Source organism: Bos grunniens, chromosome 20 (genome assembly GCF_055505025.1).
Source record: "Bos grunniens cultivar Pamir isolate PY7600 chromosome 20, Bosgru_T2T1.0, whole genome shotgun sequence".
Classification (NCBI taxonomy): Eukaryota; Metazoa; Chordata; class Mammalia; order Artiodactyla; family Bovidae; genus Bos; species Bos grunniens.
Genome location: NC_141184.1, coordinates 71,006,465 through 71,026,952, shown reverse-complemented (window position 1 = coordinate 71,026,952; position 20,488 = coordinate 71,006,465). Strand labels below are relative to the sequence as shown.

Sequence of the window (20,488 nt, the reverse complement as noted above, 5' to 3'; positions counted from 1 at the left end):
CTGCCCTGCTTGCACATGCTAGGTCTACTCATTAACCTGCTTCTCAAGTATTCTGCCTGTCAAAAGGCCTCCCCTCTCAGGTGGCTTCTCCGGACCCTGTGACATCCACCGCATTCATGGGATGGGGCAAAATACAGAGGCTTATATACTCACACCTTCCCAGGTGGCAAGAGTGGTGAGCAATCTGCACACGCTGTTCTTACACTAGGTATTCATCGCCTTTCTCTCCACTGGCATTCCAGTGCAGTGATACAGGATAATAATAGCAAGATTTTTTAAGTGCTTTCTACCTGCCAGGCCCTGTACTAGGTATTTCAAAAGTATTACAAAGTGTACTTAACACTACAGCAAGCCTGCCAAGTGGTATTAGGGCCTCATTTTACCAGGATGTCAGGCCATTCGGCAAACTGCACCATCAGGAAGCAGAAAAGCAGGAGTTTGAACCCAGCGCTGACTGTCCCAGATCCCTTTCTCTAGTCCTCCACTGTACTGCAGGAGTCTCAGAATGGGTGGCCCGTAAGCTTCCTTTAGCCCACAGATGTACGCAACATGCCCAGCACATCATCAAAACCATTGCAGCACTATTTACAATAGGCAGGACTCAGAGGCAGCCTAAGTGCCCGCCGATAGAGGGATGGACGAAGAAGGTGTGGTGCGTATTCAGTGGAAGATTACTCAGCCAGAAAAAGGAATGGATCTGAGTCATTGGTGCAGATGTGGATGGACACAGAGTCTGTCATACAGAGTGAAGTAAGTCAGAAAGAGGAAAACAAATATTGTATATTAACATATGTATGAAGAATCTAGAAAAAATGGTACAGATGAACCTAGTTGCAGGGCAGGAACAGAGTCTCAGACACAGATAACAGACATGTGGACACGGGGGCACAGGGAGGGTGGGATATTAGGTTTGACATAAATATACTATCATGTGTGAAACAAATGGCCAGTGGGAACTTGCTGTCTATAACACAGGGGCTCAGCTTGGTGCTCTGTGAAGACCTACAAGGGTGGGATGTGGGTGGGGTAGGAGGTAGGCTCAAGAGGGAGAGGATATATGTATACACATAGCTGGTTCAATTCAGTGCGCAGCAGAAACTAACCCAACATTGTAAAGCAACTATACTCAACAAAACATTTCAATTAAAAAATTTAAAAAAAACACAACACTTTTTAAAAGTCAGTCTCCGACACTGTAAAGATGGGAGATTTTACCTTTAAAGACCTATATTTCTATGGGTACCAGGGGAGAAAGCAGAGCAGGGTGGAGGGGGATAAACTGGGAGACTGGGATTAACATATACATACTAATATACATAAAATAGATAATTAATAAGGACCTACTATAAAGCACAGCAAACTTCTCAGTACTCTGTAATGATCTATATGGGGAAATAAATCTAAAAAAGAGTGGATATATGTATATGTTTCATATATATATATATATAGTTTCACAGCAGAAACTAACAAAACATTAAAAATAAAGAAAGATAGCGCTAAGTCATGTCCAGCTCTTGTGATCCCATGAACTGTAGCCTGCGAGGCTCCTCTATCCATGGGATTCGCCAGGCAAGAATAATGGAGTGGGTTTCTATTTCCTTCTCCAGGAGAACTTCCCAACCAACCCAGGAACTGAACCCAAGTCTCCTGTATTGCAGGCAGATGCTTTAGTGACTGAGCTACATGGGAAGCCCTTGAAAATAAACTATACTCCAATAATACTCAAAGGCAGAAATTTAATTTTTTTTAAATTTTACTGAAAATCAGCTTACTCAAATTTTTTTTCTTTAAATTTCTGCCTTCAGTTCAGTTCAGTTCAGTTGCTCAGTTGTGTCTGACTCTTTGCGACCCCATGGCTTCCCTGTCCATCACTAACTCCTGAAGCTTGCTCAAACTTATGTCCATCGAGTTGGTGATGCCACCCAACCATCTCATCCTCTGCCATCCCCTTCCCCTCCTGCCTTCAAAGCACTACGGTCTTTTTCAATGAGTTAGTTGTTCACATGAGATGGCCAAAGCTTTGGAGTTTCAGCTTCAGCATCAGTCCTTCCAATGAATATTCAGTCCATCCTTTAGGATGGACTGGTTGGATCTCCTTGCAGTCCAAGGGACTCTCAAGAGTCTTCTCCAACGCTGCAGTTCAAAAGCATCAACTCTTCTGTACTCAGCTTTCTTTATAGTCCAACTCTAACATCCAAACATGACTACTGGAAAAACCATAGCTCTGACTAGATGTATCTTTGTTGGCAAAGTAATGTCTCTGCTTTTTAATATGCTGTCTAGGTTGGTCATAGCTTTTCTTCCAAGGAGCAAATGTCTTTTAATTTCATGGCTGCAGTCACCATCTGCAGTGATTTTTGAGCTCAAGAAAATTAGTCTCTCACTGTTTCCATTGTTTCCCCATTTATTTGCCATGAAGTAATGGGACCAGATGCCATGATCTTAGTTTACTGAATTTTGAGTTTTAAGCCAACTTTCTTACTCCTCTCTTTCACTTTCATCAAGAGGCTCTTTAGCTCTTCACTTTTTGCCATAAGGGTGTTATGCATATTTGAAGTTATTGATATTTTTCCTAGTAATCTTGATTCCAGCTTGTGCTTCATTCAGCCCTGCATTTCACATGATGTACTCTGCATATAAGTTAAATAAGCAGGGTGACAATATACAGCCTTGACGTACTCCTTTCCTGATTTGGAACCAGTCTGCTGTTCCATGTCCGGTTCTAATTCTTGCTTCTTGACCTGCATACAGATTTGTCAGGAGGCAGGTAAAGTGGTCTGGTATTCCCATCTCTTTCAGAATTTTCCACAGTTTGTGGTGATCCACACAGTCAAAGGCTTTGGCATAGTCAATAAAGCAGATGTTTTTCTGGAACTCTCTTGCTTTTTCAATGATCCAACAGATGTTGGCAATTTGACTTCTGGTTCCTCTGCCTTTTCTAAATCCAGCTTGAACATCTAGAAGTTCATGATTCATGTATTGTTGGCCTGGACAATTTTGAGCACTACTTCACTAGTGTGTGGGATGAGTGCAATTATGTGGTAGTTTGAACATTCTTTGGCATTGCCTTTCTTTGGGATTGGAATGAAAACAGACTTTTTCCAGTCCTGTGGCCACTGCTGAGTTTTCTAAATTTGCTGGCATATTGAGTGCACCTCTTTTACAGCATCATCTTTTAGGATTTGAAGTAGCTCAACTGGAATTCCATCATCTCCACTAGCATTGTTCATAGAGATGCTTCCTAAGGCCCACTTGACTTCACATTCGAGGATGTCTGGCTCTAGGTGAGTGATTACACCACCGTGGTTATCTGGGTCATGAAAATCTTTTTTGTATAGTTCTTCTGTGTATTGTTGCCACCTCTTCTTAATATCTGCTTCTGTTAGGTCCATACCATTTCTGCCCTTTATTAAGCCTATCTTTGCATGAAATGTTCCCTTGATATCTCTAATTTTCTTAAAGAGATCTCTAGTCTTGACTTACAAAAATTAAAAGACTGAGTACACAGGCCCCACATGACCATGGGCCTAGCAGGCAGGAATCGAGGAGTAGTTGACTTCCCTTTGACAGAAGACAGACTCACAGGAGACTGCTGGCCATTGGGTGACCTGCCCAGCCCCACAGGCTCGTGGATTCTCTAGCCCTGTGTGTGTCGCTTAATGTCACCACCACCTTGGGTACAAGTGCAGCATGAGCACCACCTGCCAGGCTCTGGATCGGGACTCCACAGTCTCTGTATTCTGGTCTCCCGCTCTCCACTGCACCCAATGATGCAGCCTCCTCTTCTGCTCTTCAGCCAGACTCCAGCCTGAGGCTGTCCAGAAGCACAGGCGCAGGCAGAGAGAAACCTCGGAGCACAGGATGAGATAGTGCTCATCGGGCTTTGTGAGGCACTGACCCCAACCTGGGTCTGACCTACGTGAGGCCTGGATTAGAAAACCCAAGGCTGGGACTTCCCTGGAGGTCTAGTGGTTAAGACCTTGCCTTCCAGTCCAGGGGGTGGGGGCTCAATCCTGGTCAGGGGGCTGAGATCCCACATGCCTTGTGCCCCCAAAACCAAAACATAAAAAACAGAAACAATACTATAACAAATTCAGTAAAGACTAAAAAATGGCCCACATTAAAAAAAAAAAAAATAGAAAGAAAGAGACAAGGAAGGAAAGAAAGACTAAGAGGAAGGAAGGAAGGAAGGAAGGACGGAAGAAAGCCAGCCGGCCAGCCCGAGGCTGTCTAAGTGCTGCTGGGAAAACCACAGCCCCTCCCCTGCGCACTGATGAGGAAATACCCATCTGTCCTGAGGAGGAGCTGCAGAGGTGCCCCCAGGGACACAGCCAGGGACTGTGGGCTCAAGTCCTGCCCAGCCACTTCTTCCTCAGGTATCTTACGCAACCCTTCACCTCTCTACACCCCCATCTCCTTACTTGCAAACTGGGGGTAGTAACAGAGGCCACCTCGCTGGGAGGCTGGGAGTCCCAGTGAAGTCATGCATTGGCATCGGATGTGGGATAAACATTAAATAAACAGAAGCCACTCTTACCATTTTCTCGTTCGTGTTTCCTTCCTGAATGTCTTAGAAGGATTTTCAACTCAGCCCAGGGAGGAGCATGCCCCTTTACAAGGGTGTGGATGCCGTGTGCCCTCAGCAGTGTTTGGGGGCGTTCTCTCAGAATTCTGATCCAGCGTGGGGGTGGGGAGAGCGCAGCTCTGAAGTGCTGTTTCCCATCTGCTGTGCACAGGACTGGACGTTGATGGATGACACGCACTGGACGAGAATCTGAGTCTGCTTGACCCTCAGTTGTGTATTTGTTCTGCATAATTCTCACCCCTAACTATAAATGCCATTCCGCCTAGAAGCCTACGTCCCTGCAGTTGACTCCCCACTGTCTGCCCCGTAGTCCTGACTGCAGAGAGCATCCTGTGAACCACACAAGCTGAGGGTGATGGACAGATGATCCTGTGTAGCATTAGATGCTCTGTTCCACCTTCATTTAAATGTATCCCTGAACCTCAGCCAGGAGCTAGGAAGGACTAGGCTGGCCATGTTTCTGTCCTACAGGCCTTTAACAGTATACAAGAAACCCTGAGCACTCAGAATAGAAAGACTTTAAAGAAAGCATCAACAAGATGCGACCAGCCCTTCCTGGGAAAATACTGGAACATCATTCATCTAGGGTCATGATTTGGGCTTAAGAAACAGTCCCCTTCTACTCCAGCTGGAGACCAGTGTCAGGATGACAGAATTGTCCCTCACCCCAATCCCTCCACTCTCTGGGGCCAGAAAGGTGCCTGGTGAGGCTGAGTCAATCCCTGTACAGTGGGGAAGATGGGGGAGTCAGAACCTAGGTTACTCTGGACAGAACTCCAGGCAGTTCATTTCACAGACCCCTACCAGTCATCCTTCCAGTTAGGGTCTTCATTGCTGGAAGAACCCCCTCCCACACACACACCCCTTTACTCAGTGCTCAGCGATGCTTTAGGGCTTCCCTGGTGGCTCAGAGATACAGAATTCACCTGCAGGAGACCCGGGCTTGATCCCTGGGTCACAAAGATCCCCTGCAGAAGGAAATGGCAACCTACCCCAGTATTCTTGCCTGGGAAATCCCATGGACAGAGGAGCCTGGCGGGGTACAGTCTATAGGGTCTCAGGGTTGCAAAGAGTTGGACACGACTTAGTGACTAAACAACAGCAGCAGCAATGCTTTAGCAACCCCATGACCACTCATCGAGCTTATACAGATGCCTAGGAATAGACTTCGGAGAAGGCAATGGCACCCCACTCTAGTGCTCTTGCCTGGAAAATCCCGTAGACGGAGGAACCTGGCAGGCTACAGTCCGTGGGGTCGCAAAGAGTCGGACGTGACTGAGAGACTTCACTTCTTTAGGGATAGACTTCGGTATCTGGTTTAATCCTCTTCCTTTCATGGTGTAGGCAACAATTCACCACCTTCACGTCCCCACCTCGGCCCTGAACCGCCTGACCTGCGCCTGTGTCTGATTTCATCTGCCTCCATCCCCTCCCCACCCGCTGTGCTCTGGGTGCACTTTCCTCCTCTCTGCCCCTTGAACGTGATAAGCCCCTTCCCGCCCCTGTTACCAGCCATCCTACTGTGCCTTTTAATCATGATTTAGTATGTTTTGAAAACACTTCATTTACTCATCTTTGGGTCTTCTGGTCTGCCCTTCCCCGAGACAAAGTAAATTCCCTGAGAACAGAGACCATACAGCGAGGGTTTGTCGCCCGTGAGTCTCTGGGCACACAGTCAGGCATAACAGAGTTCTTATTACCCTCATCTTCCCAGTAATGTTCCCTCACCGCCTTAACCATGCGGAGAGGTTCTCAACATAGCCAGGGAGGAGAAAGGTCTTTAAGAGGAGAGAAAAAGAAAGAGAGAGGCTCTGAGTGTGAACCTCTTCAAAATCAAGCATTGGCTAAGATGTTCCTTACATTTTGAAATGGAAACTTTGTCTGAACTGTTTAAAATGCACCTGTTGGACTGTCTGCCAAACTTAAATGTGATGCTTGGACAAATTAGCACATTGGCAGCTGCAGACACCCAGAGGAGGGGGGTTTGGAATCCTAAACGCCAACTGTGCCCCAGCACAGCTGTATACAGAGGACCATGAACTGCCATGGAGCCAGATGTGGGCCCTTGCCAGTCAGCTCTGCGTCCTCCAAGGTCACCTCATTCCATCTCCTCTTAGAGGACTGCTCCTCTGGATGAGCTCCATCTCTGGAAGGAGGGGGTTGCAGATCGCTTCCCCACCAGGAGAAGATGATGCCCCTCAGTACTTCTTCCCCTAAATGTCTCTGTTCCTTCCGTCCTCCCACGCTCTCTTAATCCTTTGGTGGCTGACGGAAGGAGTAGGGACAGACTTGTCAGGACCAAGGCTCCCAAACACCTCCACGTGCCACTGGCTTCTGGATGCTCTCTCCTGGTTTTTACACACTGCTGGTGATGACGAGCTCCCCAGTCCACTCCACCTGTGGCCACAAGTGACTTCCTCCCATGCGTGAGAAAGAGAGTGATCCGAGTGGAAGTTTTATGTGTGTGATGTAGACACCATAAATCAGGGCCCTGGCAGTATTTAAATCTGTGAAATGCAAAGGCAATTTAAATAACAAGCCAGCCACGCACGCAGGTGGCCCCTGCCTAAAGAATGTTCATCTCACGCTAACAGCTTGCACATTTATATTATGGTACTAGAAGCAGCAAGCAGAGAGAGAGAAAGGTGTTAACAACTACTGCAAAATATTTCTTTAAGGATACATTTCCTCCATTTCCTCTCAATATAAATCCTGACAACACAAATGCAGTATTTATCCATGAAATCATGTATCAGGGAGGACTGCTTTTAATTTATGGAATGATTTGAAAAGGCTGTCCTTTAATCTATACCGGGAGTAGCTGCTTAATGTGATGTAATTAGCAGGGTAAATTATTTTCATAAGGGAAAGGTTTAAGCACGAAACCAGTCCATTACAAATGAACACCTTTCCATTCTGCTTGGTGCCAGGAAAGTGGATTCTGTTGTTCTTCTTTAAACAGATACATAGATGCACATTCTTGGGTATGAAAAATCAAACAACTTTTATGATTCACTTGTGACTTCCTGGAAGGACCCTAACTGAAGTGGGAAGGGGAGACAGGGGCACAGAACAGACAATCTTTGCCTGCTCCAACATTTCTTGGCTCTTGCCCCTCGATGCTTCAGGTGGCTGAAATAGGAATTTGCCTTCTCTGTTTTAGTCCAATAATAGCAATGGTGGTCACATTAATAACTGCCCACTATGTGTGAGGCCCTCTAATATGCAAGCATTTTTAGACACATGAGCTGATTTGCTACTCATAAGACCAGCAGATACATTATCTTTCTTTTTAACAAAAAAAAGAAAACGTAGATGGAACCTGAGGCCAGAGAGGTGAAACGGCTCATTTTCAGTTACAGAGCTAGAAAGGGACCCAAGCAAGATCTGCATGCAGGTCCTCTGCCCCCAGACCCCACATACGTCTAATGCCCGACCGCCTGTTTGCTGAGTGTCACTACAGGCTGTGCATGGCTGCAACTGGAAGAAAAGCAGGTTCTCCCCTCGCTGCATGGTGTCTGTCCTGAGAAGCTGCGTTTCTTTCAACAGCAATATTCTAGGGATGTGCTGCTGCTGAATCCTTCTGGACACTGCACATACACTTCCAGAGTGTGACAGCTCTCAGGGGCTCATTTCAATCTCTTGATTTTAAAGATGGAGAAATAAAGGTTCCAGAGGGCTTTTCCCCGGCAGTTTTGAGACTAAAACCTGGCCTACATGGCTCACCTTGACCATATGAGCTTTGAGCTTTCACTTCTACTATTTAGTTTTATCCTTGAAAGTTTCCCTTTGAGGCAGCTGTGGAAATTGCTACTGTTGTTCTTGAAGAACGGGGAGCCCCGAAGAGCCAAGGTCATATGGTTAGACTGTTGTATGTAGTACTGACAGGAAGGGTCAGCGCTGGGCCTGTAGCAAAAGTCGCTCAGTCACATCTGACTCTTTGTGGCCCCATGGACTATACAGTCCATAGAACTCTCCAGGCCAGAATGCTGGAGTGGGTAGCCCATCCCTTCTCCAGGGCATCTTCCTGATCCAGGAAACAAACCGGGGTCTCCTGCATTGCAGGCAGATTCTTTACCAACTGAGCTATCAGGGAAGCCCACCTGCAGATTGTACCCGAAGTGCTCCAAGAGGATCCTTAGAGAGTCCCAGGTATTCAAGAGAAATAAGATGAACGTCTCTCTTGAGCTAGCTCCAAACGCAGTCGTGTCATCTCCAGGATGAGCAGACAACATTCAGCGCCGACCTTGGAGCAGCTGCTCTTTACAGTGTTTCAAAGATGCTGGAATCAAAACCAATGGAAGAAACGCTCCCTCCTCTGTCCCAGACGGCTAATGCAGAAGCTGACGCGCAGAGCAGGGTCCAAGGCTCTCGGCGGGGTCTCCAGTCCCTCCCTCCACTGGGGTGGCCCCTCTGAAGTGCTTGCAGAGTTGAGCCAGTGTCCTGGTATCCCCAGAAGTTCTAAGCCCACGTCCCTCAGGAATGAATTAGAGGAGCCTGAGCACCACAGCGATTCTCTTTCTGACTTGACATTTGTCTTGACCTTTGACCTGACCACATCGGACATCCCACTTATTGCTAGGGCATGTGGAGGCCAAGTCGTCCTCCCCAAGGTGCCCTTGAGTCCTGGGAGCACTTCTATTCCCACAGCACTGTGGGTCAGGAGGAAGGGTGGGGGGGTGATATCTGCAAATTCCCAAGAGGGCCCAGCCCATGGGAGCTGGAAGACCTTCTAACATAGCATGTACCCATCTCTGCTCATGCCCTCAGCAGAGTGACAGAGAGAGGTTGAGGGAGGTCCCAAGGGTTACATCAAGGCTACTTGAAAATGACATGTTACAGCAGAAAACCCGACACTGCAGTCCGTTAAGTGATGAGAATGATAATAATGGCATCTCTCAAAGGTACCATCTTTGTGCACTGTGTTTTATAAGCTTTATCGCACTGGCTACTAGACAACACTTTGTGAGATAGGGGTCATTATCCCACTTGGAAGATGAGAAAACTACAGCTCAGAGAGGTGAGGCAACATAGCCTAAGTTCACGAAGCTAGCAAATGGCAGTCAGGACTGAAACGTGGTCTAACTTTAAGGACACACATGACCCCAGAATTGGCAATAAATTGTTAAATATTTTTGGGTAGTCTGGAAGGTGCTGTGCACACTTTGCTAGACTTGGATGCAGTGGTACCATTACACTTTCCCTAACACCAAACCCAGAGGTCACGCTATCCCCGCTTTGGCATGCAGCAACATAGCCATTCAGTTCCTTTTTATTTTTGGTAAAGTAGCATATTCTGAGCCCCTCAAAAGATAACCACATCAGTGTTAACATCACAACACAAAATGCAGAAAGGACAAGAAGAGACAACTCACAAAATAAATGCAAATGACCAAAACATGCATGAAGAAACATTCAAAGTTTCAACCTGAATTGTATGGAAAGAAAACAAGCTCAAATTAAATCAGTTACTGTTCTCTGGGCCTTGAAACCTAGAAAAGAAGATTAATCATAAACATGATAATTCTCACTGCAGAGAACATTAATACAGACATTAAAATTCTCCATTCCCTTTGACCGACATCTAAAATTTCTGTTCAAGGAAGTAATCAAGTATATTTCAAAAAGGATATTAATTGCAGTGTTACTTATAATAATATAAGCTTAAAAGTAATTCAAACATTCAACAATTGGCAGAGATTAATAATTTATGGCACATCTATTTAATGACATACTTTGCAGCCCTTAAAAAGTGATTTGGTAGAAGATGGTTTAGTGACATGGGAAAATGTTCATGATATATTGCTAAGGCAACAACATGAAGCCATTTCTGAAGAAAAAAAAAGAAAAAGAAAGCAGAGATAAATATATCCCTATAAAAATATAAGAAGAACAAACATGTGATATTAATAGTGAAACAAATGCTGGCTGTTATTCTGCTCCTTCAAGGCATTTTCAAAAATTTCCACAGTGACCACACCTTTGTTTTTAAAATACACATATTTTTAGAAGGTAAAGACTAAACAGCGACCGCAGTCATGAAATGAAAAGACGCTCGCTCCTTGGAAGGAAAGCCATGACAAACCTAGAAAACATATTATAAAGCAGAGACATCACTTTGCCAACAAAGATCCGTATAGTCAGAGCTATGGATTTCCCAGTAGACATGTATGGATTCAAGAGTTGGATATAACGAAGGCTAGGTGCCAAAGAATTGATGCTTTCAAACTGTGGTCCTGGAGAAGACTCTTGAGAGTCCTTTGGACTGCAAGGAGATCAAACTAGTCAATCCTAGAGGAAATCAACCCTGAATATTCATTGGAAGGACTGTTACTAAAAGACTGAAGGCAAAAGGAGATGTTATGTTACATAGCATCATTGACTCAATGGATATGCGTTTGAGCAAACTCCCGGAGACAGTGAAGGACAGAGGAGCCTGGTGTGCTGCAGTTCATGGGTTCCCAAAGAGTTGGACATGACTTAGAGACTGAACAATAAGAACAAAGAATGAAGACTGATTACCCTACATAGGCAATGAGGTTCCCCACATAATAGACAGGGACAACTCATTCTCCTCTGCCCATCTGAGGAGAAAGAGCTAGCACGTAGAGGGAGGATGCTGCAAGTTTCAATCCACAGCCCAATGGCCGATGCAGACGAACCTTTGAGTCCGCCATTTGCAAATTCACATAGCTCCAGTTAGCTGGGCTTCCCAACTTACACCTCAACTAGAGATCAAAATATGCCCAGGGAAATATTCCAATTGGGTTAATTGGGTTAGCTTCCAGAAGCCTCTTTCATCAAGAAGAAGGCCGTGGAGGTGTTATGGGCAGCACTCCATAAAACCCAAAGACAGGAGCTCTGAGAGATAGTGCTGTCTGTTCACAGTACTTTCCCGTGTCTGCAGGCACCCCAGCCTCCAAAACAAAACAGCAGGTCTGTTGTGTGCTGCAGAGAAAAAGATTGAGGCTGAGGCCAGCCACAGCACGGCTAACACACGGGGCACTGAACTAGACTGGAGCACTTGAGGGAAATTATTTAGTTATGATCATTATTAGCTGCTTTTAATCACAATAATGAACTAATACAGCAGTACTTATGCCTGGGAAAGTCAAAGAGGATCCATTAAAAATCTAATTAAAAGCCAGTCCTTAAGAAGAATCATGGCTTATTTATCTCTCTATTAGGTAATATAAACTAGTGGACTGTGCAGCCTGGAAATTTTCCACCAGCAGAGCTGGTAAGGACTATTCCCTATTCAGCTATAAAAGTACAATAAATTCTGCTTTAAGGGAACTCTCACTATGCTTTAAGACAAGAAACAATAAAGGAGGAAAAAAGAGAGGGAAACAGAAAGAAATGTTAATAATGTTTCTTCCTTTATATTTTGCCATCTTCTCAAAAAGGGGGTGATAGTCTTTGGAAATTAGACTGGGGTTAATAACTCTTTACTATGGGTCAGGCACTGAGTTGGTGCTGAGGTAAAGAGACTAAAGTAGAAGGAAAATAAGGCAGGCCCTGAGATGAAACCTGAGGTAAAGTCAGATATCGATCATCCAAGGGACTTGTTTAAGTGAGTTGTAAGTTATACTCTGAGCTTCCTAGCAGCCACCTCAAAGAGAGATACAAAAGGTCAAAAGGTAGCAATCATTCTATAGGGTACTTCTGGGCCACCAAGGGCTGAATGGGATTTCTTTGGTGAGTTTCCAAAACACAGCGCTCCCAACAATACCGTCAGAGGGGCAATACCCTGGCAAGTTTCACAGGTCGTGCCCACATGAAGCTCCTGGTATCTTACAACATCTGCTGTTAAGCAGCAGTCACTCTACAAATGTCTAAAGCAACAAGGTCCAAATACTTAGATGTTCAGTGAGACAGGCAAGCGAGGACCCTGGATGGCAGAGCGTACCTGGGCACGTGCACTCGTGCGCAACACACACGGCCCGCCAGGCTGGAGAAGCCTCACCAGAGTGCTTTTACTCTATTTATTATGGGGAAATGCCTGTTAAACATCTAAACCGGAAAAGCCTCAAAAGAACAGTGCAGAATCCTTTTCTTACAATCTCAAAGGAAAAGATTACCTTCTGAAATAGCAGTGGCTCAGGGACAGTTCGATTTCGATTAACAAGCTTATTGAGTTTGTTTCATAACATACAGGAGAAGTGGAGAAGTGGATAGGCAGACACTCTTTCAAGCAGTGCTAGTGGTAAAGAGCGTGCCCGCCGACGCAGGAGACGTGGGTCAGTCCCTGAGTCAAGAAGATCCCTGGAGGAGGGCACGGCAACCCGCTCCAGTATTCTTGCCTGGAGAATTCCATGGACAGAGGAGCCTGGCAGGCTACGGTCCATTGACTTGCAAAGAGTCGAGACACGACTGAAGCGACTTAGCATGCATGCATGCAGAAAGTGCTGCCATGGAGTAGAAGGCATGGGTGAGAAATAACAAGAGCGGCAGTTACCCTTTGCTGACTGGTGAGATATGGACTATACACTTTTTGACAATTGTCTCAATGAATCCTCACCATCACCTTACAGGGAGTGACAATTTCTATCCCCCATGGACAGAAGAGGTACATAGCAAGAGGTGTGAGCAACAGGGGCCTACTGCAGGCACAGGGAGCTCTACTCGATACTCTGTAACAGCCTATGTGGGAAAAGAATCTGATGCAGCTAAACATAGCTGGATCACTTTGCTGTACACCTGAAGCTAACACAGCATTCTAAACAACTCTACTCCAATCATTTTTTTTTTTTTTTTTTCAAAAGAGGCATATAGATCCTTGGAGTCAGAGATGGAAGGTGAATGCAGCCCCAGCTCCAGAGACCACCCATCATGGCGGGGACTGTCTTCCAGATGCCGCTACAAGAACGAGGGGCAGAGGAGTGATCAGCAGCCCACAGGGGGTGGGTGAGAAGAGGCATGGCCACGGAGGGCCCAGAGGGCACAGGCAGGAGGTGTGCGACCACAGTCAGCGGGTGATCGGTGACAGTGGCGGCTCATTCAGGCCCCACTGGCTCCACTGGCTGCTTTTAGCGTTTACCACGTACCAGGTTCCCTGCAGTTCACCAGAGAAACAGCCTGTGCTCACAGTTCCTGAGCAGCACAGACTGTGGGAGAGACCCCAGAGGGCTGGGAAACCCGGGAGGGAGATATCTAACTACTGTTGGAGGCTGAGCATAGGCTCCATGTGGTAAGATTATTACAGGCAGAGGCAACATAGCATGGAAAACGTGTGGCCTCTTTGGGTTTGGCGATAGGAGAAGGTGGACGAGGGGAGGAGCAGGGAAAGGGTGTGGGGGCAGACACACGGAGAGGCGGCGTGAAGTGAGAAGAAGGGGAGGGGAGCACAGAGGGCGCGCAATGCGCGAGGACAGAGAGGCGAGCAGGGGCCAGTCTAGTCCAGGCAAGAGTGGGCTATATTCTGAGAGCAGTGGGGAATTCTCACAGATTTCGAGAAAGACTAAGTCAAGGTCAAATTCTAGAAGAGTCACTCCACCTGGGTGCACAGGAGGCATGGGAAGGTGGGATGCAGACAGGTCGGGTGGAAGGGCATGGGATGTGCATGAGGGCAGCAGCAGTTGGAAGAGAAAAGGCGGGGAAAGGAAAAGAGAGCGTAGGGAGGCAGACAGTCTTACCAGACGCTGGGTAAGAGGAAAGATGCAGCGGGTTCCTAGGGAGCTGGCTGAAGGCAACACAGCAGAGAGGGGGCTTCAGGAGTTCCAACGGGGCAATATTCGGGGGCTTGTGATGCATTCATTCAGATGGCGCATCTGGGAGGCAGTGCCCAGGGGAGTAGTCCATGAGATGGGCTGAAGAGGCTGCAGTGGGAGAGCCTGCTCCCCGTCACTCTGCAGCCTTGCCAATCTCGAACCCTGCTCTGGCCCACATGAAAAGAAATTTTTGATCACCGGCCGTTCTATATCAAGTCTAAACTCAGGTTGCCTCCTGTCACTGACCATATGTTGCAAAGAGGATGAAAATTTGAAGTTTCGGCTAAAACTCTCACCAGGGAAAAGCAAAAGGCAAACCTGAACTAATTGCTGCACTGGTTGAGGTGCCCTTTAGGAAGAAGCCTGAACTTTGTTGGCATGTTATCGGTATTTCCATCAGGAAGTATTTCAACCAGCTAATGTTTGCCAACTGGGAGGGCCAAGTGTTCGGTTCAGCATCAGGGTTTCTGTGCTAACCTGACCTTCTAAGGTATTTAAAGATGCAAAGGCCAGATTCATCACTTGAGTTCCCACACCCATCGCCTGAATGCCATCATGCTAGGTCTCCCAACACGCGTCCAGACTTGCTTTCTACTTTTTCCTCCAAGAGAAGCCTAATGCCCTAGCTTCTGAACTGACCTTACAAACTTTCTGGAATCCCATACTACTGAGGCCCCTTCAGCATCATTAACCCCTTCCGTAAAAAGACGCATGCAGAGCAGTTAGGTACTTGGGCTCAGGAGCCAGCCTGCTGGGTTTGAATCTTGCCTTCAGGATTCCTTGGGCAAGCTACTTCACCACCTTAAGCCTCAGTTTCCTCATGTGTAAAATGCAGCTTGGAAGGGACATTGGCTTACAGGGAGGCTAATAGGAGATGTGTCTTGAGACTATGCTTATCCCTGGTGGTGGCAAATGGGGAGTTCTTGATACATGTGGTCATTATGATCCAAAAGTCTTTGTTACTGAATCAAGTCTTTGTTACTGAATCGCATAGAAGGTGCTGGGTTAGGTTCAGTCCCTGATAGGGGCCCATGTCGCTGACACAAAACCAGGGGATGTGCTTGTCTTCCTTCTTTTTTATAAGCAGAAGCAACAGATAAAACCATTTCTACACAATCGAAGAAGTAGCAGCAGGAGAAATCCAGAGTTTAATTCAATTCTCTTATTTTGCGTAACACAAGAGAGGAGAAAGAGACTTCAAGGAAAAGGATGTTCATAAAACACTGATTGTTGTGGAGGGCACAGAGTGACAGGACTGTGCCAGGGAAGGGCATGTGAGGAGGGCTTTGCCCACTCTGGAAGTTTCCTCAAGCTTAAGGCATCCCTTTAGGACCTTCCGTGCCCTTTGATGGCGAGTCAGTGCCGGGGCTGAGCCGAGGATCCAGGATTGCGACTGTGCCCTTTGATGGCGAGTCAGTGCCGGGGCTGAGCCGAGGATCCAGGATTGCGACTGTGCCCTTTGATGGCGAGTCAGTGCCGGGGCTGAGCCGAGGATCCAGGATTGCGACTGTGCCCTTTGATGGCGAGTCAGTGCCGGGGCTGAGCCGAGGATCCAGGATTGCGACTGTGCCCTTTGATGGCGAGTCAGTGCCGGGGCTGAGCCGAGGATCCAGGATTGCGACTGTGCCCTTTGATGGCGAGTCAGTGCCGGGGCTGAGCCGAGGATCCAGGATTGCGACTGTGCCCTTTGATGGCGAGTCAGTGCCGGGGCTGAGCCGAGGATCCAGGATTGCGACTGCAACTGAAACTGCCCACCTTGTCTCTTTCCAGCATGAAGGCCTTGTGTTCTTGAGTTACCACCACGAGTGGCTCGGGCTCTCATCCAGGGAACAGCTACCCTGACTTCTCAGCTCCTTGTGTGAACGGTCGGGAGGGTGGGTGGGATGGGGCAGGTGGGGGAGAGGTACAGGGTCGTGATGGCTAGAAAAGGAAGGGGAGGTGCAGGCGCAGGCTCTCAGAATGCCTTGGGAAGGGACAGAAGCTTTCCTTTTGATGTTTCTTGGGTCTAAGCTGGCTTGAGTTGGGACTAGAACAATAGTTCAGTTTTGATTTCCAAAGAGTTCTTTATTAACAGGTATGAGAAACGTTACCCCCAGATTCCAGAAACCAGGGAGGGGAGAGGAAGATGGCGCCCTCGTGAACGTGCTATACCCAGACAGAGGGGACATTGGTGGTGCTAGCAGGGTGGTGGTAGGTCCAGACAGGAGCCAGAGGGTAACGGTAAACATGAACAATGAGAGCATGACCGAGAGCTGCCATCTGACCACGTGCTAAGTGTCTGACGTGCATCATCCTCTTTCGTCCTGACTGCATCCTGGGCAGGCTGCGTCCAGCCCCGGGGCTGTCGAGCACTGTGCTCTACCTCCAACACAGAGGGATCTCCAGACAAGGAGAGAGACGATCACCCTGGCCCTGCATCAGGGGACAGGAAGCCTGAGATCAGCCCTCTTCTGTTGCTGTGCGACCTTGGAGAGGTCGCGGAAGCTTTCTGAACCCCACTCACCTCCGTCATCTAGCAAACAAGCTTGGTAAATGTCTGCTGGCCCTTGAGAGGAGCACATGACTTAAGGCAGGTGCGTCTGTGTATAAAATCATCTCTTCCACTAGTCATATCAGGTCTCTCCAGCTCCAAAGGGGCTGTGGTGAAAGGTGAGTACAAATGATGATGCGACTTCCTGGAGGCTAAAGAGTCCCCGATAGATCAAACAGAGCCACTGCGCTGGGTCCAGCTTGTCTAGAGAGGCTTCATCATCCTGACATAGCACCCAGGGAGAGAGTTAGGGGTGTTTCTAGACTTCAGGGGTCAGTCCAGAGCCACGGGGTACTAGCCAGGGAAGACAGAACTCAGACCAGATCATCTACACAGCTGGCTCAGTGGCCAGAAGAATCCCTCAGGCAACCTCACACCCAGCCCTGGTCTGAGCTTTGGGAGGTTCTTTCTGCTGCCTCTGGCCATGCTCAGCCTCCAGCACCCTCCCCCTTGCTTAGCAGGCCTGTGTTCCCAGCAGGCCCAAATGATGCAGTAAAGGGCACCGGCCACTTGCTGAAATGCCAGCAGCTTCCGCGGGAGACACCAGCCTACCTGGAACACACTTGTGGCTTCAGGTGGCCATAGGGCTCATCCAGTAATTACAGCACATTCATTAAACATTTATGGGTAAATGTTCGTGCCTTGCAGGAAGCAGGGAGAGCACTGGAAATTTATCCTTCAGACTGGATGCTTCACATCCCATTGTGAGGCTTTTATCTTTACGCTCCTTTTCCTACACTGTTCCCTCCCCTCCCCCGTCACTTGGTTTCTCATTGGGGCTGGGCAGGGGGGCGGGGGGAACTCAATTCCTTAGCTGTCTGGTCCTTCCGGAAGCACCAACACACTAAAAGGGGGTGAGGCTTGTATACTCACCAGTCACCACCATGCAGAAGCTTAACACACCCCTTCCTTCCAATATGTGGAGAATTCTCTGAATTCTGAGTCTTGGGATGAAAAGCCTGTTTCTATAGCAAAACCAGACAGTGCCAGACACTTGCTTCCTAGGTGCCCCGGGAGGAATAACAGAGACAGACCATTGAGACTCTACCAAGCAGAGCAGATCCACAGGCAAAGGAGGAGTGGGTTCCTCAAAGAAAGGGAATCTGGAGGAATCCTTTTCAGAGGTTGGGCAAGAGGGGTTTCTGGGGTGGTGGCAGCCGGAGAGGGCAGTGGTGTGCACCATAAACCTCCGGAGCTCAGTGAAGGTAGCAGTGTTTTCCTCAAGGGCAAGTATCCAGGGTAACCTGGGATGTTATTCCTGAGTAGGGGGTCTCCAGGTCACGTTTTCCATCTCTCTCTGAGCAAGTCTGTAGGCCATCCAGTATCATTTTTTTAAGCCTTTGTTGAACTTATTGCAATACTGCTTCTGCTTTTTATGTTTTGGTTTTCTGGCCACCGGCATGTGGGATCTTAGCTCTCTGACCGGGGAGCGAACCTGCGCCCCTGCACCGGAGGGCAAAGTCCCAACTGGGCCACCAGGCAAGTTCCTAGCTAATACCGTTTATAATGCATTTCTCTTCTGCTCAAATGAGCTAAATACGATTTTGTAGCTTGAAGCCAGGAATGACACAAATAATGCTAGTAATAACATTCCCATAAAATTTGTATTTTCACATTCCAGATACCGTCCCAAAGTTTTTCATATAATAGCTCATTTACTCCTAAAACAGTCTATGAAGTAAGTGCTGTGAGCAGCCCTGTCTTCTGGTGGAAGAAGCAGCTGGAGAGGCAGGTAACACAGGTCTCAAGCGTCACTCCTTCCTGTGACCGTCTCCTAAGGAGCAGGCTTAAGAACGCAATCCAGAATTCAAGTTCTCGTGCTTGGAGGTCCTAACTCTGGTTCCTGTGTGTTTGGACCTGTGAGGGGCCTTCTTTAAGGGGAAGAGTTTACACCTTCCTAGGCTTCCCAGGTCGTGCTAGTGGTAAAGAATCTGCCTGCCAATGCAGGAGACGCGAATTCAATCCCTGGGTCAGGAAGATCTCCTGAAGAAGGAAATGGCAACCCACTCCAGTCTTCTTGCCCGGAGAATTCCATGGACAGAGGAGCCTGGCGGGCTACAGTCCGTGGGGTCACAAAGAGTCAGACACGACCGAGTGCGCACACATACACACCTTTACATCTTCAAGTGTCCTCTGCAGTGAGGCTGAAATTTCTCCCAGATGGACCAAACTGTGGCCCTTTCCCTTGGTCGGTCTTCCTACAAACAACGGAGCCAGGGTCCAGAGTGGGTCAAGCCCCCAGAGCAGCTTGAATACAGAACCACCTGAGGGGTCTGGAGCCCTGGGGGGAGTTGGCTGCTGGAGGACAGAGGGTGTTCTCTGGACACATCACTGCTGACCTCAATCACCACCCCATGGTTGTATTAATTAGGCGAAGAGCTCTGCATACCGAGCTGTTCTCACATATGGAGGAGGTTTATAACGCAGGAAACCCACCACTAAAGGCCACCTGTTGAGCCAGAGAGTCAGATATAAACACAATACATCATGGTGAGGCTCTGCTAATGGCTGGGTCATGAGTCGTCACCTGGGAATGACTGATGGTTTTCTCTCTGCTCTAATTTTGGACCAGTCACTTCGAGGATGATGGCTGGGTTTGACATTTCAGTCGTCTTCTCTCTTTCCATGAGGAAGTCTAAAGTAATCATGAGTCCAGTGGGAAAGGGAGGGTGGAGGGGATCTGCCGGTGCCAGATTTTTATATTTATTTTTCTTGAACCAACTACAATAAGAGCATACTTGGGGAATAAAGTCTTCTGCGTGGGGGCGGGGGTGAGGGTTGGTGAGGACCTGGAGCTTTCTCTGTTGGTCTGTTTTTGGTGCTGCTGGTTTACATGTGTCTAAATCCTGGCAAATAATAAAAGCCATTTCCTCAAATCCGGGGGATAGAAGGCATTTTGTTAAGAGATTTTCCCTTCTAAAACTCCAGAGTGTAAGTGTTTGCCTAAATTCAAGCTATGCTAGAGTGGGCTATTTAAAGGCTTTCTTTGCAGACCCTCCCACACAAATCTGTGATTGGTTGACTGAGCTTGGTTCATGCCCAGAAACACTCTAGAGAGAAGCACAGGAGACAGGTTCCTATGTACAGACAGAGTGATCAAGCGGAAAACGATTAATGACAGTATTCTTTTCAGGATTCCCACTGCCTTTCATGCAAAGCCCTACCTGATCTGGCTCTTTTCTGCTTCTCTCTTTGATTTCATCCAGTACTTTCTCCGGCCACGCTCCTTTGCTTTTCATGTTCCTAACAGGCCAAACTAGTGCTCCCTTGCTTTGCCATCCTCGATTTCCTTCCTGGAGAGCTCTCATCTCACAAGAAGGTGTGATCACCCTCCCAGGTGGGGCTGGCTCTTCCTTCCTGGCATTTAGAACCTTGCTCCTCAAAGTATGGTCTAGCCCACAACAAAGCATGCCAGCATTCCTGGGAAGTTGTCAGAAATGTAAAGTCTTAGCCCCACTCAGCCCTTTGAATCAGAATCTGCATTTTTAACAAGGTTTCCCAGGGGATTCCCTCCAAGTCAAAGCATGAGAGCGCTGAACCAGAACTCAGTTTGAAGGTCACCTCCTTCCTGTCACCCTGGACACCTTCTCTGACCATCGCAGCCTCCTAAGCAGGGTTCCTCCCACTCCTAACCACCTCCTCCAAAGTTTGTTCTCTGCACAG

At 47.7% G+C, this 20,488-nt stretch overlaps 1 protein-coding gene across 3 annotated transcripts in view; it reads right to left on the bottom strand.

The window, feature by feature from the left end:
• SLIT3 (slit guidance ligand 3) overlaps positions 1-20,488 on the bottom strand; it is a 718,940-nt gene that overhangs the window by 439,141 nt on the left and 259,311 nt on the right. The gene's annotated exons all lie outside the window — the stretch shown is intronic.